The sequence below is a fragment of the Meriones unguiculatus genome, assembly GCF_030254825.1.
Source record: "Meriones unguiculatus strain TT.TT164.6M chromosome Y unlocalized genomic scaffold, Bangor_MerUng_6.1 ChrY_unordered_Scaffold_35, whole genome shotgun sequence".
In the NCBI taxonomy this organism is placed as follows: domain Eukaryota; kingdom Metazoa; phylum Chordata; class Mammalia; order Rodentia; family Muridae; genus Meriones; species Meriones unguiculatus.
Window position 1 is genome coordinate 5616974 of NW_026843712.1, and position 25817 is coordinate 5642790.

A 25817-nucleotide genomic window follows, 5' to 3' on the forward strand; every position below is an offset into this window, starting at 1 on the left:
ATATACCTACTAATATCTTTATACCTAAAGAAATTAATGAACTCAGAACTCTGGCTAAAATGCTCAGTCTCCATCACAAAAGGCAAAGAGGATGGACATCAGAAGAAGGAGAAAACAGGGAAGGAGTTATTGTTAGCCAGAGGGCCACTGAAAGGCTCTGCTGTGCAGACTATCAATGCAGATGCTGAGGCTTATGGCCAAATGTTGTGCAGAGTGAATGAAATCTAATGAAAGCGAGAAATAGTAAGATCTGGAGAGGACAGGAGCTCCACAGGAGAGAAACAGAATCAAAAAAATCTGAGCAGAGGGGACTTTCCTGAGACTCATACTCCAACCAAGTACCATGCATGGAGAAAACCTAGAACCACTGCATGGATGTAGCCCATCACAGTTCAGTGTCCTAGCGGGTCCCATAGTAATGGGAACAGGGACTGCCTCTGACATGAGGTGATTGGCCTGTTCTTTGAAAACCACACCCTCATGGTGGAGCAGCCTTAGCAGGCCACAGAAGATGACAATGCAGCCACTTCTCATGAGATCTGATAGATTGGTCTCAGAGGAAAGAGAAGAAGAATTCTGCTATCAGTGGACTTGGGGAGGGGCATGCATGGACAAGTGGAAAGGAAGGTGGATTGAGATTGGAGAGGTGTTTTGGTAATATACAAAGTTCATAAAGTGCAATTGAAAAAAAATAAAAAAATATTTAAAAATATAATTCCTTTTGGTGTGTCTCTTGGTCTCTGCCACTTTGCATGTTTGTTTCTGTTGGTCTAAGTCTCTCTCTTTCTGAATCCATCTCTCTAGCTCTCTCTCTCTCTGTCTCTTTCAGTCTCCATTTCTCTGACTGCCACTTATGGTTGAGTATGAAAAGCTTTCAGTTCTGCTGAAGACTACAAGAAGTTGACTGACTGCTTTCTGACATGTTATCCTTGATGGTCTCTGTAAAAATATAAGCAAGGTCCCAATTGAGTGCCTTATGTTCAAGAAGTTGCCTCTGTCGGGGAGCATTTTTACAATAAATATTTCCATGAGAGAGGACATATCTGTGCATTTAACAAATATTAATGGAATATGTGATAATGTGAAAGTCACATATCAAGGACACATGATATTCATTAATGACCACCTGGAAGAAATTTGTGACACTTTTCCTGAACTAAGAGTCTTAGACATAGGAATTCTCATCTCTGTGTTGTGTGTGTTCAGCTGTCTAAGATTAGGTAGGTAGGGCTGCTCACCCTTTCTCTCAAGCACACTGTTCACTTGACCCTTTAATGACTAGCTTCTGAAACGATTGCAAGCTTTCACATGTTTCATGACATCATTCTCCCTCTCAGCCAATCATCACCTGAGAGAATCTTGAGGTTTCCATGAATATGAGTAAACAAACTTTCCTCAATGTCCAGTATCTTTGATCCTGTGCACTTGTGGCTTTTTCTTGTGAAACCCAACAAGCATTTATCTCATCCATTTATACAGATACCACACCTTTACTCCTGTTTTCCTCTGTGACAATGTCAGCTAGGAAATGAAATTTGAATGTTTATTTAATTGGACAGCTTTCTTAGTAGTTAAGATTCAAAGTGATGTGGGATTAAGGGGAATGAATTATGGAATGACAAGTTGGTCACATACTTTGGTCTTTGATCTGAAATTTCCTAGGTTGTGACTTTGAACTGAACAGTTACTTGTGTGCTCACTAAATAGACCTTCATATTCCTGTTGATATAATAAACTGGTAGGGTCTAGGGTTCTCTGAGGTATTAAGTCTTTAATTGCAGAGAAAAGAGCAGGAAACCAGACAATTCCTGGGACTGGTTTGGCTGAAATAGAGAAAGATCAGTGAAATAAAAAGAGAACTGCAGGACAATAAACTATTTAAGAGCTTGTAATATTTACATTCTAGTGTTGCCAAACCCCTACAAGCAGAGTTGCCTTGGCTGACCTGGCTGGATCTGCAGCTGTGTCCTACTCAGTGGTCACTGAGAAATCCTCCTGATCCTGGGGTTTACAATTAAATTGCTCATTCAGGACAAAGAAATCGGCCCCTGTTTTATTCCTAGGACTGAAGAGCATAAGTGTTTCTTGATGTTGTCCTCTTAATGTAGTGTTAGTGCCAGAACTGCTTGTTCAAAAGTACCACCTGAGCTCATTGTGTCTGACATAGCAGTGTAAACACTAATTCATGCCAAGGATTCTCTGCTACATTATGAGTTCCTGAAAAGAATATTTTCCAAAGTCAAACTCTGCTCTCCTTTATCAGAATTATTCTCCATGTTAAAAGTCATTGTAAAAGTTGTCAACATATTATTTTTATTAATTATGTGGGGATTTCATATTACATATATTATACTCCTTTTCCATTGCTCCCATGTTCAAATTCCTACCTATGTGTCACACTATTTTTTTTCTTTAAAATATGTCAATTCTAGTATGTTTTGTTCATATACTCATTGGAACATGATCAAAGTCTCAGTGCCAAGTCAGTTAAAGAAACTGAGTTCATCAGTGCTGCACACTGTTACTATCCCCAAGAAGAAACCATCAAGCCTGAAGAGCTTTATACTTCATCACCTTTATCACAGCTTTTCTTATATATTTATTTATTACTATTTGTTCACTTTGTACCCCCTCTGCTGTCCCCTCGCTCTTCTCCTTCCAGTCCCACTGACCCTCCTTCTTGTACCCCTATGCCCTCTCTCTAGTTCCCTGATGGGGGCGGTCCTCTTCCCCCTTTTATCTGACCCTAGCTTATCAGGTCTCACCAATGCTTACTGCATTTTTTTCTGCGGCTTGAATCTGACAGCATTATTCTGCTTGTTTCCTCAATTCCTTCTACTTATGCCTCTCTTCCTGCCTCTTCTCCTGCAGGCTTCCAAGAACTCTGAGGGAACAGAGATTTCATAGGGAAATACCATTTAGAGCTGGGTGTTTCAAAGTCTCTTATTGAAAAATATTGGGCTATGGGTCTCTGTATGCAATTCCATCTGATTCAGAAGTATGAATCTCTGTGGATCCAGGACACATCACTGATCTATTAGTTGAGGGCAGAGAGCAGCATATTTTAATAAAATCAGCCTGGTTTGCTTGAATTTACTTAGGATGCCCTGGACCAACAACTCAATTATCTGTTAACCATTCCCCCTAGTGGTTTGGTCACAAGAGATGGCTTATTGGAACTTAATCCCCCACTTTAAGGAGAGCTCCTAATAAGTGAATACATACAATATTTGTCTTTCTGAATTTTACATACTTCACCCAAGGTGATTTTCCTGGCTGGTTCCATTCATTTGCCTGAAAATATCATGATGTCATTTTCTTGGCTAAATAATACTCCATTATGGAAATATTCCACATTTTCCCCAAAGAACAAGATTGTTCATGTTTTTCTTTAGAACTTGGAAGTTACTAGGACTTTAATCATTGCATAGAATGACAAACTATTGGGATAACTATGTTCATTTAGCATAAGATTCCCTCCATATTCTTCAACTTCCTGATGATTTAAATTGCACTGTCCTCTTGAAGCTCATCTATTTACATGTGGAGTGCCCAGTAAGGAAATGTCTGAGAAGTGTTTCTGGTATTGCCCTGTTAGATAATATAATTCGTATTGGAATTATACTGTAGAAGGGTATTCTTTGAGTGTGGTATTCCAATGAAAGTGACCTGACAGAATGGAGTCTATGTCTCTCAGTCTCTGTCAATTTCTATCCATTGCTCGCATGTTAAAATTCCTACCTATGTGTCACACTATGCTTTTTTTCTTTAAAATATGTCAATTCTAGTATGCTTTGTTCATATACTCATTGGAACATGATCAGGGTTTCCTTTAAAGAAAGCTAAGTTCATCATTGCCACACCCTGTCACCATCCCCAAGAAGCCATCTGTCCTGAAGAGCTCTATTCTTCATCACCTTATTCACAGATTTTCTTATGTATTTGTTTATTATGTTTAGGTCACTAGTATCCCCTCTACTGCTCCTTCCCTCTTCTCATTCAATTCTCAACTAAACTACTTTTTCTATATGTATGCTCATTTTCTATTTCCCTGATCCTCACCCTTCTCTCTGACCCTGGCTTATCAGGTCTCATGAAGGCTCTCTGCATTATCTATCTTTGTGGCCTGTATCTCAGGGCATTTTTCTCTTTCTGTCCTCAATTCCCTCAATTTATGACACTATTCCTGCCTCCTCTCCTACAGGCTTAGAAGATAACGGAGGGAAGAAAAATTTCATAGAAAAATCCTCTTCAGTGCTGTGTGTTTTATGGTCTCTCTTTGTATAATATCAGACTGGGGGACTCTGTATGCAATAATTTTGATGCCCAAGGAAGCATCTTTGGGGATTCAAGAACATGGCAGTGATCTCTCAGTTGAGGTTAGAGAATAACATATTTTAAAATCAACAGCCTGTGTTGTTTGAAAATTTTCATAGTATACCATGACCAAAAACTCAAGTAATTGCCACTAAATTCACCTAGGGAAGACTGGTTTGGTTATAATAGATTGCCTATTTGAACTAATCCCCTACTATTAGGAGATCTCCTTATAAGTGAATACATATCATATTTGTCTTTCTGCATTTTAGTTACTTCACACAGGATGATTTCTCAGGGTTCCATCTATTTGCCTGAAAATATCATGATGTCATTTTCTTAGGGGAACAATACTACATTGTGGAAATACTCTACATTTTCCCCAAAGGAGATTGACAGACCTTTTCTTTAGTCTTTTTGAGTTGCTGGGACTTTAATCATTGTACTGAATTACAAACTTTCAGGATGATTGTATTTTTAACCTCCGTCTTCATTTACTTCCTGGTGATTTGAATTCAATGTCCCCTCAAAGCCCATCTATTCACATGTGGAGTCACCAGTGAGGAAATTTCTGGTTAGGATTAGGATTTATGGTCTTGTTGGATAATATATTTCCTTTTGTTTCTCCAATTTCATTCTCAGCCCATTTATCTTTTATATACAGGAGGACTACTGTTTTTTTTTTTTTTTTTTAGTTAATTTTGTATCCAGCCACTTTGCTGAAGGTGTTTATCAGATGTAGGAGTTACCTGTTAGAATTTTTGGGGTCACTCAGGTATACAATCTTATCATCTGCAAATAGTGATTTGGCTATAGGCCTGCTATATATTGCCTTTACATATATGCCTTATATTCCTGATCTCTCTAATACTCTAAACATGAAATGGATGTTAGATTTTTGTCAAAAGTTTTTTTTCTGCATCTAAGGAGATTATCATGTGTTTTATTTTCTTTCATTTTTTTTAATATAGTGGATCACATTGATGGATTTCCAAATATTGAACCATCCCTGAATACCTGGAATGTACCCTACTTGATCACAATGGATGATATTTTTGATAAGTTATTGTATTCACTCAAAGACATAAAGTACCTTGGTTTGACCCTAACCAAGAAATTCAAAGACATGGATGGAAAAATATTTCAAATCTCTGAAGAAAGAATTAGAAGATATCAGAAGATGGAAAGATCTCTCATGCTCATGGCTTGGCAGGATTAACATAGTAAAAATGGCCATCTTACCAAAAGTAATCTACAGATTCAATGCAATTCCCATCAAATTACCAACACAATTCTTTACAGACCTTGAAAGACAATTCTCAAATTCATATGGAAAAATAAGAAATCCAGAATTGCTAAAACAATCCTCTACAATAAAAGATCTTCTGGAGTTATGCCCATCCCAGATCTCCACTTATATTACAGAGTAAGAGTAATAAAAACTACATGGCACTGGCATAGAAACAGAATGGTGGTTCAATGGAAATGAATAGAAGAGCCAGAAATAAACCCACACGCTTATGGTCACCTTAATATTGACAAAAGTGTCAAAACCATACAATTGAGAAAATATAGCACCTAAAATAAATGGTGCTGGTCTAACTGGATGTTTACATGTAGAAAAATGCACATACTTATCACTCTGCACAAAACTAAAGTCCAAGTGGATCAAAGACCTGAACATAAAACCAGACATATTATGTTGCGACCTGCGTAAGCGTCTCGCCAGCAAGAACGCACGTGGACAACAGGATCCTTCTGCAGCAATCTTTATTGCACTCAAACGATAAAAAGAGGAAGACCCCGAGCCCCAAAGTGGTGCTGTTTATATAAGCCCTGCTCGCACCAGAGTGGTATGAGATGACGTATCATTCCCTGATTGGCTGCTCATCCATGGTGTGAGATGACATATCATCCCCTGATTGACTGTTCACCCATCACCCCACATGAAGCCCCGGGCTGGGCTCGTGACGATGGTTACCCAACAGTCATAACGGTTTATCAGTTTTGAGGGCAGAAGCCAGCACCATGGCAACCAAACCCCGGCTCTCCACATCTCCCCCTTTTTTTATTTTGTTTGAACAGTAAGCTTCCTACTGTCAATACAGCATTATGCCAGACAGCCTACATCTGAGCCTGGTGGAAGGCAATGCTTCAGCCGTTGCCCGTCATTGGAGCAACCTCCTCACTGTGAGGCTGTCCTGTCTTAGGTCGGTGAATACTTATTTGCACTCTGACTTTACAGATCGTTTGGCAAGAGAAAAATTGTGATTTACACCCATCCCCATGCAATGGGAAACAGATCCCCAGGGAGTGCAAGGGCTGTAAATCCAGATTGTGTCATGTGCCTGCAAAGACAGAGGCAACCTTGTCAAACATTAATTTTTCAGCATGGATAACCAAATATCGGGGAAGGTGCCTTGCTCCAGAGCGGCTAGCGCCTGTATGATCACCACCTTGTCACGTTTTTGTTGAGTTTTGAGTTTGCAGAGCAACCAGAGGACAAATATTAAACCACAGCACAGGGCAGTGCCAAACATCCCAAAGCCCACCCATTCCTTAAAATAAGAAAAGGCAGAAGAAACCCAGGATAATAAGCCATCTGGGAGCGATAAATCCAATCGAGTAGAATTAATGGTCACCACCACCGCCCTTAGCTCTTCAAGTAGTTGCAGGTATATTTGTTGAAAGATCATCTTCACCTGCCGCGAGCGTTCGCGTGAGGTGCTCCGGTACCCAGAATGGATTGTTTTCTTCCTGTGGGAAAACACAGACAGCTCCCCTGGATCTTATTAAGATAGGATCCGGGCCTTTCCATTAACCAGTCAAGACATACTTCCATTTGACCATTTCCTTAGGCCTATCAGGCTCTACAGGGCACAGCTTGTAGCCGGTGTTAAGGCTCTGGTGAAGAAATATGAGCATCCCCTTCCAAAATATCAAATAGGGGTTTTAATTCAGCAGAAGGAATCTTTAAAAACAGCCTAAGCCAATTTATATCACCTAATGCTTTTCAAAAATCATTTAAAGTATGTAAATGGTCCCTGCACTAGGGACAACAGGAGCTTCCTGTTTCTCAGTAGTGGCCACTCATCTAGGTGGTATTGTTCTTCCTCATAGTGGGCTGCTTCCTCCTCTAGATCTGACTCCTCAGAGGGAATTAACTCCTCTGACTCAGAATTGCCAATTTCTAAAGCCTCTAGTTTTTTTTTTTGTTTTGTTTTTTTTTTTTTTTTTTTTTTTTTTTTTGTCGGATAGAGAGGCTCCTTTTTAGATTTTTTTCTTCTCCTTATCATGTTTCTCTCTCAGGGTGTCCTTTCCCTTGCCTTTCACTCCCACGGCTTTACCATCCGTGGAAGGGTCTTTATCCTTAGGGACATCTTTAGAGACATCCTTTTCCTTTTTTGTAAGAGTTCTTAACCTTTTATCCCGTTCTGTTTCTGACATGCTGTCTTGTATCTCCTCCAACACTCCCTGACCAGATTTAATAGAGGAAGGACAGTTTTCATTTTCCAAGCAAGATTTAACCAAAAGCCATTACCTGCTTTTAGATTTATCTATTACCTGCTCTTAGATTTCTGTTAATCTCTTCCCTTTCGAGATCACCCTCAAGCTTGTACAAAACCAAAAGAAAGAGGACGAGGGCAACAGTCACAACAGGGAAAACAATAAAGGCTCCTGCTAGCTGAGGTGAAAGATGAGATAAATCAAGACCAAACATACCTCTCAGAACTTACCTCGATGCTGCAGTTCTGAATCCTCCCCGTGAATGGGGGTCTCCTCATCACCGGCAATGGCAGGCTCCCGGCTTCCCGGTTTTCGGCACCAGATGTTGCTACCCACGTAATCGTCTCACCAGCAAGAACGCACAACAGGGGACAACAGGATCCTTCTGCAGCAAGCTTTATTGCAGTCAAACGATGAAAGGAGGAAGACCCCGAGGCCCGAAGTGGTGCTGTTTATATAAGCCCTGCTTGCACCATAGTAGTGTGAGATGACATATCATTCCCTGATTGGCTGCTCACCCATGGTGTGAGATGACGTATCATCACCTGATTGGCTGCTCACCCATCACCCCATATGATGCCCCAGGCTGGGCTCGTGATGACGGTTGCCCAACGGTCATAATGTTTACCAGTTTTGAGGGCAGAAGCCAGCACCATGGTAACCAAACCCCCAGCTCTCCACAATATTAAATCAGTTAGGAGAAAAAGTGGGGAAGAGCCTTGAACTCACTGGCAGAGGAGACAACTTCCTGAACAGGACACCAACAACACAGGCTCTAAGCAATAATAAGTAAATGGGACCTCATGAAACTGAAAATCTTCTGTAAAGTAAAGGACACTGTCGTGAAATCAAAACAAATGCCTACAGATTGGGAAAGTCTTCAACAAGTCTGTATGTGACAGAGGGCTAAAATCCAGTATAAATAAAGAACTAAAGCAGTTGAAAAGCATCAAGTGAATTAATCCATTTATAAAATGGAGAACAGAGATAAACAGAATTCTCCATAGAGGAATATTGAATGGCAGAGAAACACTTAAAAAAAATGTTCAACACCTTTTGCCATCAGGGCAAAGCAAATCAAAAGGACACTGAGATTTCACCTTACACCCATCAGAATGACCAAGATCAAAAACTAAAGTGACAACACATCCTGGAGAGGTTGTGGACAGAGGGGAACCCTCCTCCACTGCTGGTGGGAATGTAAACTTGTATACCCATTCTGGAAATCAATCTTGTATTTCTCAGAAAACCAGGAATAGCACTTCCTCAAGATTCAGCTATGCATCTCTAGGCATATTTCCAAAAGAGGCTCAAGTACACAATAACGAAATTTGCTTAACCATGTTTGTAGCAGATATATTTGTAATAGCCAGAACCTGGAAACAACCCAGATGCCCCCCAACTGAAAAATGGATACAGAAATTGTGGTACATCTACACAATGGAATATGGCTCAGCAATAAATAAAACAAGGAAATCATGAAATTTGCAGGTAAATGGTGAGAAGCTGATTTAACTATTCCAGAAGCAGAAAGACACACATGGTACATAAACACTATCAGAAATATAATATAAGATAAACCAACTAAACTCTTTACACCGAAATAAACGAATTATGAGGGAGGACTCTGGATAAAATGCTCAATCCCCATCCCAAAAGACAACATGGATGGATGTCAGAAGAAGACAAAAACAGGGAACAAGTTAGGAGTCAGCCACAGAGAGCCATTGAGAGGCTCTGCCTTGCAGAGTATCAAAGCAGATGCTGAGTCCTGTGGCCAACTGTTGGTAAAGTGCATGATCTAATTAAAGAAGTGGGAAATAGTAATATCTAGAGAGATCAGGTGCTCCAAAATGAGACCAAGAAAAGCTCAAAAAAAATCTCAGCAGAGGGTTCTTTCCTAAGAAAGAACCATACATGTACCAAGTACCATACATGGAGATAAAATAGAACCCCATGCATAGATGTTGCCCATAGCAGATCAGTGTCTCAGGGGGTTCCATAATAATGAGAACATGGATTTCCTCCAACATGAAATGATTGGCTTACTCTTTGAAAACCACACCCTGATAGGGAAGCTGACTTAACAGGACACAGAGGAAGGCAATAGGGCCACTCCTGATAATGTCTGATAGACTAGGATCAAAAGGAAGTAGAGGAAGCACTACCCTATCAGTGGACTAGTTGAGGAAAAGCATAGATGGGGTAGGGATGGTGGGATCGGGAGGGGAGGAGGAAGTAGTTTATTGGGGGATACAAAATTATTAAAGTGTAAATAATAAAATTTAAAATGAAAATATATTAAAAAACATAATTCCTTTCGGTCTTATATATAGGTGGGTGTGCTTGGAAGTTGATATGCAAATAAAAGTGACTAGACAGAATGGAATCTCTGTCTCAAGGTCTATGTCAATTTATGTCTTTGTTTTTTTTTGGTCTTGGACTTAATATTTCTGAATCTGTTTCTGTAGCTTTTCCTCTCTCCTACTCTCACTTTTACCCTCTCTCTGCCTGCCCCTTGTGGTTCAGTATGAAAAGCTTTCAGTTCTGCTGAAGGGCTACAACAAGATGACTGCTTGCCAGTGTGACATCCAGGATTGACTCTGTAAAAATATTAGCAAGGTCCCAATTAAACGCTTTTTGTTCCAAGAGTTGCCTTGGTGTGGGAGATTTTTCCCAGTAAGTAATTCACTGACTGAGGACATATCTGGACATTCAACAAATAACAATGGAATCTGTGATAATGTGAAACTGACATGTGAAGGAATAGTGACTTTAGTAATGATCACTTGCAAGAAATATGTGAATTTTTTTTCTCTGAACTAACATTCTTGATGCTGGAACTGTCATCTTTGGGTTGTGTGCATTCAACTTCCCAGATTTAGGCATGTAGGTTTGCTCAGATTTTCTCTCAAGCAGGCTGTCTAATTGACCCTTTTAATAACTGGCTACTGTGTAAACATACTCAATAAAATACTTGCAAACCGAATCCAAGAACACATCAAAGATATAATCCACGATGACCAAGTAGGCTTCAAAGCAGGGATGTAAGGGTGGTTCAACATATGGACATCCATCAATGCAATACACCACACAAACAAACTTAAGGAGAAAAAGCACATGATCATCTCCTTAGATGCTGAAAAAGCATTTGACAAAGTCCAACACCCATTCATGTTTAAAGTCTTGGAGAGATCAGGGATACAAGGCATGTACTTAAACATAGTAAAGGCAATATACAGCAAGCCTACAGCCAACATCAAACTCAATGGAAAGAAACTTAAATTAATCCCACTGAAATCAGGGACAAGACAAGGCTGCCCACTCTGTCCATATCTCTTCAACATAATACTTGAAGTCCTAGCCAGAGCAATAAGACAACTAAAGGAGATCAAGGGGATACAAATTGGAAAGGAAGAGGTCAAAGTGTCACTATTTGCAGAGGATATGATAGTATACATGAGTGACCCCAAAAATTCAACCAGAGAACTCCTTCAGCTGATAAATACCTTCAGCAAAGTGTCAGGATACAAAATCAACTCAAAAAAATCAGAAGCCCTCCTGTACATAAATGACAAAAGGGCTGAGAAAGAAATTAGGGAAACAACACCCTTCACAATAGCCACTAATAACATAAAGTACCTTGGGGTGACATTAACCAAACAAGTGAAAGACCTGTTTGAGAAAAACTTCAAGTCTCTGAAGAAAGAAACTGAAGAAGATCTCAGAAGATGGAACGATCTCCCGTGCTCATAGATTAGTAGAATTAACATTGTGAAAATAACCATCCTGCCCAAAGCAATCTACAGATTCAATGTAATTCCCATCAAAATACCAACTCAATTCTTTTCAGACCTTGAAAAAAAGATTCTCAGCTTCATATGGAGAAACAAAAAAAAAAAAAAAAAAAAAAAAAACCCAGAATCTCCAAAAAGATCCTGTACAACAACAGATCATCTGGAGGTATCTCCATCCCAAATCTCAAGCTGTACTACAGAGCAATAGTAATAAAAACTGCATGGTATTGGCATAGAAATAGAAAGGAGGATCAATGGAACGAAAGAGAAGACCCAGAAATGAACCCATGTACCTATGAATACTCGAATTTTGACAAAGCAGCCAAAACCATTCAATGGAAAAAAAAAATAGTATGTTCAACAGATGGTGCTAGTCCAACTGGATGTCTACATGTAGAAAAATGAAAATAGATCCATATTTAACACCCTGCACAAAACTAAAGTCCAAGTGGATCAAAGACCTCAACATAAAACCAGATACCCTAAATCGGTTAGAAGAAAAAGTGGGGAACAGCCTAGAACTCATTGGCACAGGAGACAACTTCCTGAACAGAACACCAACAGCACAGGCTCTAAGAGGAACAATCAATAAATGGGACCTCATGAAACTGAAAAGTTTCTGGAAAGAAAAGGACACTGTCATCAAAACAAAATGACTGCCTACAGATTGGGAAAGAATCTTCACCAGCCCTTTATCTGACAGAGGGCTTATATCCAGTATATATAAAGAACTAAAGAAGAAGAAAAGCAGCAATCCAAGTAATCCAATTAAAAAATGGGGAACAGAGCTAAACAGAATTCTCTGTAGAGGAATATAGAATGGCAGAGAAACACTTAAAGAAATGCTCAACCTCATTAGCCATTAGGGAAATGCAAATCAAAACGACCCTGAGATTTCACCTTACACCCATTAGAGCGGCCAAGATGAAAAACTCAGGTGACAACACATGCTGGAGAGGTTGTGGAGAAAGGGGAACCCTCCTCCATTGCTGGTGGGACTGTAAACTGGTACAACCACTTTGGAAGTCAATCTGGCTCTTTCTCAGACAATTAGGAATAGTGCTTCCTCAAGACCCAGCTATACCACTGAGAGGCATATACCCAAATTTTGCTCAAGTACACAATAAGGACATTTGCTCAATGCTGTTTGTAGCAGTTTTATTTGTAATAGCCAGAACCTGGAAACAATCCAGATGTCCATCAATGGAGGAATGGTTACAGAAATTGTGGTATTTTTACACAATGGAATATTACTCATCAATCAAAAAAGAAGAAATCCTGAAATTTGCAGGCAAATGGTGGCATCTAGAAAAATCATCCTGAGTGAAGTATCCCCAAAGGAGAAAGACAAACATGGAATATACTCACTTATATAGACCTAAAAGATTTGATAAACATAAGGAAATCTATACACCTAAAGAAGATAATCAAGAAAGTGGACATGATCAATCCTAAATGATCAATCCTCATTTAGAAAGACAAATGGGATATGCTTTGAATGTATGACAGGAGTCTACTGCAGAAAGCATCTGAAAGACTCTACCTAGCAGTGTTCCAAAGTAGATACTAAGACTCATAACCAAACCTTTGGCAGAGTGCAGGGAATCATATGAAAAAAGGGGAGTTTGATATGGAAAGGATAGGAGCTCCACAAGGACCAAATCTGAGATGGACACTTAACCAAAGACCATGAGAGGATAAAACCTAGAACCTCTGCTCGGATGTGATCAGTAATCAATTGGTTTCCCATAGTAAGGGGAACAAGGACTATTTCTAACAGGAACTCAATGACTGGTTCTTTGACCTCCCTACGTCCCAAGGGAGGAGCAATACTCTTCGGCCACAGAAGAGGACTTTGCAGCCATCCTGAAAATACCTGACAAAATGAAGTCATATGAAAGGGGAGGAGGTCCTCCCCTATCAGTGGACTAGGAAAGGGGCAGGGAGGAGATGAAGGAGGGAGGGTGAGGTTGGGGAAAGAGTGAGGGATACAGCTGGGATACAGAATTAACAAAATGTAACTAATGACAAAAATAAAATTAAAAAATAAAAATAAAAATAAAAAATAACTAGCTCCTGAAACTCTCACTGGCTTTAACCTGTTTCATGACATTCATTCTCTATCTCAGCCAATCAGCACTTAATAGAATCTTGAGATTTCCCTGGAGATTAGGAAACAAACTTTTCTCAGGGTCCAGTGTCTCTGATCCTGTGAACACATGGCTTTATCTTATGAATCCCAACAACTCTTTATCTCATCTCTTTATCCAGATCCCACACCTTTACTCCTGATTACCTCTGTGACAATGTCAGGTAGGAAATGAAAATTAATGTTCATTTAACTGGACAGCTTTTTAAGTAGGGAAGCTTCAAGATGATGGGGGATTAAGGAGAGTCTACCAAATGGCAAGGTTTCCTACTGTGGTCTTGGATTTAAAATTTCTTAGGCTGTTACTTTGAACTGAGCATTTGTGGCATATTCACTAAATGTACATTCACATTTTCTTATTGATAAAATAGGCTGGCAGAATCTAGGGTTCCATGGTGAGTCTTTAAGAACAGCTAAGAAGAAGGAAACCAGACAATTCCTGTAACTGGCCTGACTGAATCTGAAAAGATCTATTAATGTGAAAGGCAACTGAGGGACAATAAACTCTTTGACAGCTAATAATGTTATACACGAGTTGGCAACCCTGTATGAGCAGGGTTGCTTTGTCTGACCTTGCTGGATTGGCATTTGTGTACAACTCAGTGGTCAGTGAACAATCCTCCTCATCTTGTGGTTTACATTTATAACAGAGATCTAAGGACAGAGACATGCGTCTGTGTTATATGCCTTGGACACAGAGCAACAGTGTTTTCTGCTGTGTTCCTCCAGACAAAACCACTAATGTAGTATTAGGGTCAGGTAGTCTTGATAAGAGGGTCCTGGTGTTGCAGTAGCTGGGTAAACACTAGATAATGGCTAGGATTCTCTGCTACATAATGAGTTCCTGGAAAGCATGTCTTACAAAGTCAAATTCTGTGTTCCTTTACCAGAATCTTTTCTCAATGTTAAAAGTCATTGTAAAAGTTGTGAACATATTTTTATTGCTTATTTGGAAATTTCACTTAATATACAATACACTCTTTTTCCATTGCTCCAAGGTTCAAATTTCTACATGTCACAATATTTTTTTCTTTAAAATACATCAATTGAAGTCATTGGAACATGATCAGAATCTCAGTGCCAACTCCCATAAAGATTACTGAATTCATCTTTGCTGCACCCTGGAACCACCCCCAAGAAGAAACCATCTGTCTGGAAGAGCTGTATACTTCAAAAACTTGATCAAAGTTTTTCTTATTTATTTATTACAATTTGTTCACTTTGCATCCCCTCTGTTGCCCCCACCAGATTTATTCTCCTTTTAGTCCAATCTATCCTCCTTCTTCTTCTCTATGACCTTATTCTAGTTCCCTGATAGGGGAGGACCTCCTCCACCTTCTATCTGACCCTAGTTTACACGGTTTCATCCAGGCTGAAAAAAAGGTTTCATCCTTTATGGCTTGATTGTCAGGACATTGCTCTCCTTGTGTCCTCAATTCCCTCTACTTATGACACAATTCCTGCCTACTCTCCTGCAGGCTTCCTAGAGGTCTGAGGGAAGGTAGAATTTCATAGGGAAATCCCATTCCATTCTGGGTGTTTTAAGGTTTCTCTCTGCATAATATCTGATGGTGGGTCTCTGTATGGAATCCCAATTGATGCAGAAGGAAGCATCTTTGTGGATAGAAGAGCATGGCATTCATAAATCTGTTCAGGGCAGAGAGCAACATACTTTAATAAAAATAGATTGGGTTGCTTGAAAATTCCTATAGGATGCCCTGGCCCAAAAACTCAATTAACTGCCACCCAATTCCCCTAGAGGAAGACTAGTATGTCACAATAGATGGCCTTTTGGAACTTTAACTTCACCATTAGGAGACCTCCTAATACATGAATACATACTATATTTGTCTTTCTGCATTTTAAGTACTTCACCCAGGATGATATCTCAGGGTTCCATCCATTTGCCTGAAAATATCATTATGTCATTTTCGTAGCTGACTAATACTTTGTTATAGAATATTCCATGTTTTCCCTGATGGAGATTGTCAGTCCTGTTCTTAAGTCCTTGGAATTTCCAGAGTCTTTAATCATTCTATTGAATGACCAACTATCAAGAAAAGTATGTTCTTTTAGCCTAGAAGTCCCTGCATCATCTTCTACTTCCTGGTGATTTGAACTGCAATTTCCCCTTGAAGCTCACCTATTTACATATGGAGTCCACAGTGAAGAAATATCTGAAAAGGTTTAGAAAATATGACCTGGTTAGATATTATAATCCTTATAATCTTTTTTTTGGTTATTTCTTTCTCAGCCCTTTTGTCTTATGTAAACAGGAGGGCTACTGATTTGTTTTTTGTTTGTTTGTTTGTTTGTTTGTTTTTGGAGTTAACATTGTATCCAGCCACTTTTCAAAAGGTTTTTATCAACTGTACAAGTACCCTGGTAGAATTTTAGGGGTCAGTCAGAAATACTATCATATTATCTCCAAATACTGATATTTTGACTTCTTCCTTTCTGATTCTAATTCCCTTGATCTCTTTCAATTATCTTATTGCTCTAGCAAGGACTTCCAGAACTATGTTGAAGAGATGTGGAGACAGTGGGCAACCTTGCCTTTCCCTGATTTTAGAGGGATTAATTTAAATTTCTCTCAGTGTACTTTGATGGTGGCCATAGGCTTGCTGTACATTTCCTTTACTATATTTACATATGTGCCTTTTATCACTGATCTCTCCACTACTGTAAAAATGAATGGAAGCTGAATTTTGTCAAATGTTTTTTTTAAATATCTAAGTAAATTATCATGTGGTATTTTTCTTTAATTTTTTTTAATATGGTTGATCACATTGATGTATTTATGTATATTGAACTACCCCTGCATACCTGGGATGAAGCATACTTTGTCATAGTAGATGATATCTTTGATGTGTTTTTTTATTTGGTCAAATTCATAAAAAACCATGGTGTGACCCTAACCAAGCAAGTAATAGACTTGTATGAAAAAAAAAAATTCTTGTCTCTGATGAAAGAAATAGAAAAAGGTAGCAGAAGATGGAAAGATCTACCATGCTCATGGCTTGGCAGGATTAACAGTGTAAAAATGGCCATATTATTAAAAGTGATCTACAGATTCAATGCAATTACCATCAAATTATCACAGATTTTGAAAGAAAAATTCTCAACTTCATATGGAAAAACAAGAAATCCAGAACAGCTACAATAATCCTCTACAATAAAAGGTCTTCTGGAGGGATTTCCATCCATGGTCTTAAGCTGTACTATAGAGGAACAGTAATAAAAACTGCATGGTATTGGCATAGGAACAGAAGATTGGATCAATGGAATAAAAGAGTAGACCCAGAAATAAACCCAAACACTATGAACACCTGATTTTTTATGAAGATCCCAAAACCATACAATGGAAAAAAAAGAAAAAAATATAGAATAGCATCTTCAACATATGGTGCTGGTCTAACTGGATGTCTACATGAAGAAAAATGCACACAGATTGATACTTATCTACCTGCACCAAACTAAAGTCCAAGTGGATCAAAGACCTCAACATAAAACCAGACATAATAAACCAATTAGAAGAAAAAGTGGGGAAGAGCCTTGAAATCAATGGCAGAAAGGACCACTTCCTGAACAGGACACCAACAGCACAGGCTCTAAGAGCAACAATCAGTAAATAGGACCTCATGAAACTGAAAAGCTTCTTTAAAGCAAAAGACACTGTCTTAAAACAAAAATGAATGCCTATAGATTGGAAAAGAATCTCCACCAAGCTTCTCTGTGCTAGAGGGCTATTATCCAGTATATATAAACAACGAAAGAAGTTGAAAAGCATCATGTGAAGTAATCCATTTAAAAAATGGGGAACAGAACTAAACAGAGAAATCTATATAGAGGAATATTGAATGGAAGAGAAATGCTTAAAGAAATGCTCAAAGTCATTCCCCATAAGGGAAAGCAATTGTAAACAGCCCAGAGATTTCACTTTACACCCACCAGAATAATCAAGATCAAAAACTCATGTGACAGCATATGCTAGAAAGGTTTTGGAGAAGGGGTACCCTCTCCCACTGCTGGTGGTAATGTAAACTTGAGCAACTAATGATGGGAATGCAAGCTTGTACAACCACTCTGGTAATCAATCTCGTGCTTTCTCAAATATGAATAGCACTTCCTCTAGTTCCAGTTATACCACTCCTATGCATATATCCATATGAGACTCAAGTACACAATAAGGGCATTTGCTCAACAATGTTTGTAGTAGCCAGAATCTGGAAACAACTCAGATGCCCCCAACTGAAGAATGGATACAGAAATTGTAGTATATCTACACAATGAAATATTATTCAGCAATAAAAAACAAGGAAATCATGATATTTTCAAGTAAATGGTGGAAAATGGAAGAGAGCTATCTCAGAAGCTGAAAGACACAAAAAGTATGTACTCACTCATATAGACATATAATATAGGATAAACTTACTCAGATCTATACACCTAAAAAATAATCAAGAGGGAGGACAATGGATAAAAAGCTCAATCCCCATCTGGAAAGGAAAAGAGCCTCTAAAAGGCTCTGCCATTGCTCACTATCAATGCAGATGCTGAGACTCATGACCAACTGTTGGGCAGAATGCTTGGAATCTAATGAAAAAATGGGAAATAGTAAGATATGGAGAGGACAGGAGCTCCACAAGGAGAGCATCAGAACCAACAAATTTGAGCACAGGGCTCTTTCTGGGATTTTTACTCTAGCCAAGTATCATGCATTGAGATAAACTAGAACCCCTGCATAGATGTAGCACATGGAATTTTAGTTTCCAAGTGGGTTCCATAATAACGGGAATAGGAACTGCCTCTGACATGAAATTATTGGCCTACTATTTGATCACCTCCACCTCAGAGAGAGCAGCCTTACCATGCCACAGAAGATGGCAATGCAGCCACTCCTGATGAGATCTGATAGACTAAGATCAGAGGGAAGGAGAAGAACTCCCCTATCAGTGGACTTATGGAAGGACATCTGCAGATAAATGGGAGGGATGGGTGGATTGGGAGGGGAGGAGGAAAGTGTTTATGGGGGTATACCAAGTGAGTAAAGTGTAAGTAATAAAAATTAAAATAAAAAATATTGAAAAATGTAATTCCTTTTGGTGTTATAGAAGGGTGTGCTTGAAGGTTGATATGCGAAAAAAAATGTGACCATTTAAAATGGATCTCTGTCTCTTGGGCTCTGTCAATTTATATCTTTGTTTCTGTTGGTCTTGATTTTAATATTTCTGAATATGTTTCTCTAGCTCTTTATCTCTCTTGCTCTGTCACCCTCTCTCTGCCTGCCACTTGTGATTCAGTATGAAAAGCTTTTCAGTTCTGCTGAAGGACTACAACAAGATGACTGCTTGCCAATGTGACATCCTAAATTTACATCCTGTAAAAATATAAGCAAGGTTCCAATTAAACGCTTTATGTTGAAAGAGTTGCCTTGGTCAAGGAGCCTTTTCCCAGTGATTGAGGACATATATGTACATTTAAGAAATAATAATGGAATCTGTGATAATGTGAAAGTCACATGTCAAGTACACATGATTTTATTAATGAACACTAGAAAGAAATATGTGACATTTCCTGAAGGAGGAGTCTTGGACATAGAAACTGACATCTCTGGGTTGTGTGCTTTAAGCTGCCCAGTATGAGGCATATAGGGATGCTCACTATCTCTCAAGTTGGCTGTCCACTTGGCCCTTCTAATAATTATCACTTGATACTCCTACTGGTTTCACATGTTGCATGACCAAATTCTGCCTCTCAGCCACTCAGCACCTGAGAGAATCTTGAGATTTCCATGGATATGAGTAAACAATCTTTCCTCAGAGTCCAGTATATCTAATCCTGTACACAGCTGACTTTTTCTTTTGAAACTGAACAATCCTTTAAATCATCCCTTTATCAAAATCACACACCTTTACTCCTATTTACTTCTGTGACAATGTTATATAGGAAATGAAAATTTAATGTTTACATAATTGGCCAGCTTCCTAAGTAGGAGAGCACCAAAGAGATATAGGTTTAAGGAGAATGTAACGAATGACAAGGTGGTCTCTTATTGTGGTCTTGAATCTGAAATTTCCCAGGTTGTGACTTTGAAATGAGCAATTACTCGAGTACTCAGTAAACATACCTTCACGGTCTTTATATATATATATATATATATATATATATATATATATATATATATATATATAATACATAATAGGCTAGAAGTTTCTTAGGGTTCCCTGTGTTATTGAGGATTTTTTTTAATATTTAAATTTTTATTTTGGATTTATTTTTTTTTATTTTTTTTTTAATTTTTCATCAATTACACTTTATTCATTCTGCATCCCCCCATGAGCCCCTCCCTCCAACCCTGCCAATCCCACCCTCCCTCCTCCCTCTGCATGCATGCCACTCCCCAAGTCCACTGATAGGGGAGGTTTTCCTCTCCTTTCTGATCTTACTCTATCAGTTCACATCAAAAGTGGCTGCATTGTCCTCTATTATGGCCTGGTAAGGGTGCTCCTCCCCAGGGGGAGGTGATCAAACAGCAGGCCAATAAGATTATATCAGAGGCAGTCCCTCTTCACATTACTATGTAACCCAATTGAACTCTTAACTGCCCTGGGCTACATCTGTGCAGGAGTCCTGGGTTATCTCTATGAGTAGTCCTTGGTTGGAGTATGAGTCTCTGGGAAGTTCCCTATGTTCAAATTTTCTGGTTCTGTTGCTCTCCTTGTGAAGACCCTGTCCTCTCCAGATCTTACTATTTCCCAGTTCTTACATAAAATTTCCTTCACTCTGCCCAACAGTTGCCCATCAGGCTCAGCATCTGCATTGATAGTCTGCAGGGCAGAGGCTTTCAGAGGCCCTCTGTGGTAGGTTCCTAGGTTGTTTCCTGTTTTCTTCATCATGTGATGTCCCTCCTCTTTGCCTTTCCGGATGGGGATTGGACATTTTAGTTAGGGTCCTCTCTCCTGCTTAGTTTCTTTAGATGCACAGGTTTTAGTGGGTTTGTCCTATGTTGTATGTCTATATGAGTGAGTATATAGCATGTGTGTCTTTTTGCTACTGGGACAACTCACTCAGGATGTTCCTTTCCAGATCCCACCATTTACCTGCAAATTTCATGATTTCCTTATTTTTCACTGCTGAGTAATATTCCATTGTGTAGATGTACCACAATTTCTGCATCCATTCTTCAGTTGAGGGGCATCTGGGTTGTTTCCAGCTTCTGGCTATTACAAATAAAGCTGCTACAAACAGGGTTGAGCAAATGTCCTTTTTGTGTACTTGAGCCTCTTTTGGATATATGCCCAGGAGTGGTATGGCTGGATCTTGAGGAAGCGCTATTCCTAGTTGTCTGAGAAAGCGCCAGATTGATTTCCAGACTGGTTGTACAAGTTTACATTCCCACCAGCAGTGGAGAAGGGTTCCCCTTTCTCCACAACCTATCCAGCATGTGTTGTCACTTGACTTTTTGATCTTGGCCATTCTCATGGTTGTAAGGTGAAATCTCAGGGTAGTTTTGATTTGCATTTCCCTAATGGCTAGTGAGGTTGAGCATTTCTTTAAGTGCTTCTCTGCCATTTGATATTCCTCTACAGAGAATTCTCTGTTTAGCTCTGTTCCCCATTATTTAAGTGGATTACTTGGTTTGCTGCTTTTCAGCTTCTTTAGTTCTTTATATATACTAGATATATGCCCTCTGTCAGATAAAGGGTTGGTGAAGATTCTATCCCAATCTGTAGGCAGTCCTACATTCCTTTGTTTTGATGACGGTGTCCTTTGCTTTGCAGAAGCTCTTCAGTTTCATGAGGTCCCATTTATCGATTGTTGCTCTTAGAGCCTATGCTGTTGGTGTTCTGTTCAGGAAGTTCTCTCCTGTACCAATGAGTTCTATGGTATTTCCCACTTTTTTTCAAGCTGATTTAATGTGTGTGGTTTTCTGTGGAGGTCTTTGATCCACTTGGACTTCAGTTTTGTGCAGGGTGATGAGTATGGATCTATTTTCATTTTTCTACATGTAGACATCCATTTGTACCAGCACCATATGTTGAAGATGCTATCTTTTTTCCATTGAATGGTTTTGGCATCTTTGTCAAAGATCAGGTGTCCATAAGTGTGTGGGTTTCTTTCTGTGTCCTCTGTTCGGTTCCATTGATCCACCCTTCTGTTTTTATGCCAGTACCATGCAGTTTTTAAAACTGTTGCTCTATAGTACAGCTTAAGATCAGGGATGGAGATACCTCCAGAAGATCTTTTATTGTAGAGGATTGTTTTAGCAATTCTGGGTTTCTTATTATCCCATATGAAGTTGAGAATTTTCCTTTCCAGGTCTGTGAAGAATTGTGTTGGTAATTTGATGGGCATTGCATTGAATCCGTAGATTGCTTTTGGTAAGATGGCCATTTTTACTATGTTAATCCTTCCAAGCCATGAGCATGGGAGATCTTTCCATCTTCTCATATCTTCTTCTAATGCTTTCTTCAGAGATTTGAATTTTTTGTCATACAAGTCTTTGACTTCCTTGGTTAGGGTTACTCCGAGGCACTTTATGTTATTTTTGGCTATTGTGAAGGGTGTTGTTTCCTTAATTTCTTTCTCAGCCCTTTTGTCTTTTGTATACAGAAGGGCTACTGATTTTTTTTTTTTTGAGTTAATTTTCTATCCGGCCACTTTGCTGAAGGTGTTCATAAGCTGTAGGAGTTCCCTGGTAGAGTTTTGGGGGTCACTCACGTATACTATCATATCATCTGCAAATAGCGATAATTTGACTTCTTCCTTTCCAATTTGTATCCCCTTGATCTACTTCTACTGTCTTATTGCTCTAGCAAGGACTTCCAGCACTATGTTGAAGACATATGGAGAGAGTGGGCAGCCTTGTCTTGTCCCTGATTTCAGTGGGATTGCTTTAAGTTTCTCTCCATTCAGTTTGATGTTGGCTATAGGCTTGGTGTATATCGCCTTTACTATGTTTAGATATGTGCCTTGTATCCCTGATCTCTCCAATACTTTGAACATGAATGGATGTTGGATTTTGTCTAAGGCTTTTTCAGCAACTAGGAAGATTATCATGTGGTTTTTTTCTTTCAGTTTGTTAATATGGTGGATCACATTGATGGATTTCCATATATTGAACCACCCCTGCATACCTGGGATGAAGCCTACTTGGTCATAGTGGATAATATCTTTGATGTGTTCTTGTATTTGGTTTGCAAGTATTTTGTTTAGTATTTTTGCATCAATGTTCATAAGAGAGATTGGCCTGAAATTCTCTTTCATTGTTGAGTCTTTGTGAGGTTTAGGTACCAAGATGACTGTGGCTTCATAGAAGGAGTTTGGTAATGTTCCTTCTCTTTCTATTTTGTGGAATAGTTTGAAGAGAATTGGTGTTAGCTCTTCTTTGAAGGTCTGGTAGAATTCTGCGCTGAAGCCATCTGGTCCTGGGCTTTTTTTGGATGGGAGACTTTCGATGACCCCTTCTATTTCTTTGGGGATATAGGTCTATTTAATTGATTTGCCTGGTCCTGATTCAGGTTTGGTAAGTCAAATCTATCAAGAAAATTGTCCATTTCATTTAGATTGTCAAATTTTGTGGCATATAGACTTTTGAAATAAGTCCTAATGATTGTTTGGATTTCCTCAGTGTCTGTAGTTATATCCCCCTTTTCATTTCTGATTTTATTTGATTTGGGTGGTGTCTCTCTGCCTTTTAGTTAGCTTGGCTAAGGGTTTGTCGATCTTGTTCATTTTCTCAAAGAACCAGCTCTTGGTTTCATTGATTCTTTGAATTATTTTATTTGTTTCCAATTGATTGATTTCAGCCCTGAGTTTGATTATTTCCAGCTGTCTACTCCTTCTTGGTGTGTCTGCTTCTAGTTTTTCTAGGGTTTTTAAGTTAGCCATTAAGGTGCTTGAATGAGCTGTCTCGAATTTATTCTTGAAGGCACTTAGTGCTATGAACTTTCCTCTTACCACTGCTTTCATTGTATCCCACAAGTTCAGGTATGTTGTGTCTTCATTTTCATTGATTTCTAGAAAGATTTTCTTTCTTTATTTCTTCCCTGACCCAGCTGTCATTTAGTAACAAGTTGTTCAGTTTCCATGTGTGTGTAGGCTTTTTGCTATTTCTGTTATTGTTGAGGTCCAGCTTTATTCCATGATCAGACAGGATACAAGGGATTATGTCAATCTTCTTGTATCTGTTGAGGCTTGCTTTGTGACCCATTATATGATCTATTTTCGAGAAGGTTCCATGAGGTGCTGAGAAGAAGGTAAATTATTTTGTGTTTGGGTGTAAGGTTCTGTAAATGTCTGTTAGGACCATTTGATTCATCACTTCTGTCAGAGACATTGTTTCTTTGTTTAATTTCTGTTTTATTGACCTGTCCTTTGTTGAGAGTGGGGTGTTGAAGTCTCCCACTCATATAGATGTGTGGGGATCTATATGTGCTTTAAATTTTATCAATGTTTCTTTCACAAATGTGTGTGCCTATGTATTTGGGGCATAGATGTTCAGGATTGTGATGTCTTCCTGGTGGAATTTTCCCTTGATGAGTATGAAGTGTACTTCCGCATCTCTTTTTATTAATTTTGGTTGAAAGTCTATTTTTTTTTCAATGTAGTTTATTCAGGAACATTGAACAATCCTCGGACCCCGGGGAAAGCCAGCCCACAGCTTAAATAGCCTGTGGGTAGCCAACCCCAGCGTGCCATGTGGGCAATGCAGATAGGTCCACATACATGGATGCAAGCCAGATCCTTGTCCTTAGCCAAATGTGGAGTTGTTCGTGACAGAGAGCACTCACCATCGGAAAGGTGGAAGGCGGAAACCAGCTCCATCTTTAAGGCATAGCATTCCACAGCTCTCTACAGTTCCCCCTTTTTGTTTTAGACGCATCAGGCAAGAGTAGAGGTCTGATCTCTGATATTAGAAATAAATTGGGACTTTGTACAGATGTACATTTAGGTGTCATCCACCCAAAGAGCATCAGACCCGTCCGATACCTTTTTCTCAGAGGCGGGACCTGGGGCATCAACCCGCATGCAATCAGACATGCTCTTCTCTGGGTCCAGAGCAGCTGACCCTGACGGCAGTGCTTAGCTTCGCATCCTGAGCGTATCATTTTAGCTTTTTATGGTATCCAACCATGCTTGGGGAGAATGTCCTGCTTCAATGGCTGTAAAGGCCTGAATGATCATGGCTGCATCACACTGTTGTGAGACTCTAATCTTGCATATATACCACAGGCAAACCAAGGAGACCAACACCAGAAGGCCTGCTAACACTCCCATGCCCACCCATTCCTTCAGATGATTCATGGCTGCAGCAATCCATGTTGAAAATCCTGTGGCTAGTCCTGCGTCCACTCCGGTAGAATTTACCGTGACAATGGCCACGCTCAGCTGCTCCATCGTAGTATCGAATTCTCCAGTCCAATTACCTAAAATATAGCTCGACAATTGTTTAGACAGATTTGCAGCACAGGAAAAATTCTCATGTTGTATGCTAGTGACACAAAGTCCAGCATAATTTCATTGACAGCCAGGTTGAGCGATTTGTCATAGGGTATCAATTTGCTCCTGCAAGAGGTCAATCCTCTGATTGAACACCATCAAGCTTCCTTTTAGTTGAGAATCAATTCCTTTATGTACAACTAAGGCATGAGCTACATTGGCTAAATGATTATTCAGGGTCTGAGCAGTCTGCCCAGTATGACTCATGGCTAATGCCCTGGTGGTAGCTCCAACAGCCGTCAATGAGATGGTAGTAACAATGGTGGCTGTAGTTCCAAGATCCCTTTTCTGTCTGAAGAGAGTCATAGCATGAGGGGCATCAATGGGCACAGGCACCCAGTGAGGCATGCGAGTAACCAGGGCATACCTAAATTTACTAGCATTCCAGCATTGGGCAAAAAAGCAAGTATCATTACCACAATTACTTGGCTCTATCTGGCTAATAATGAATAAAAATGGGGGATATAGACAAACAGGTGTGGGCTTATAGGAAATATTATGAGAAGACTTAACCCCTCGTTGGAACATCCTGCGTCAGTTCT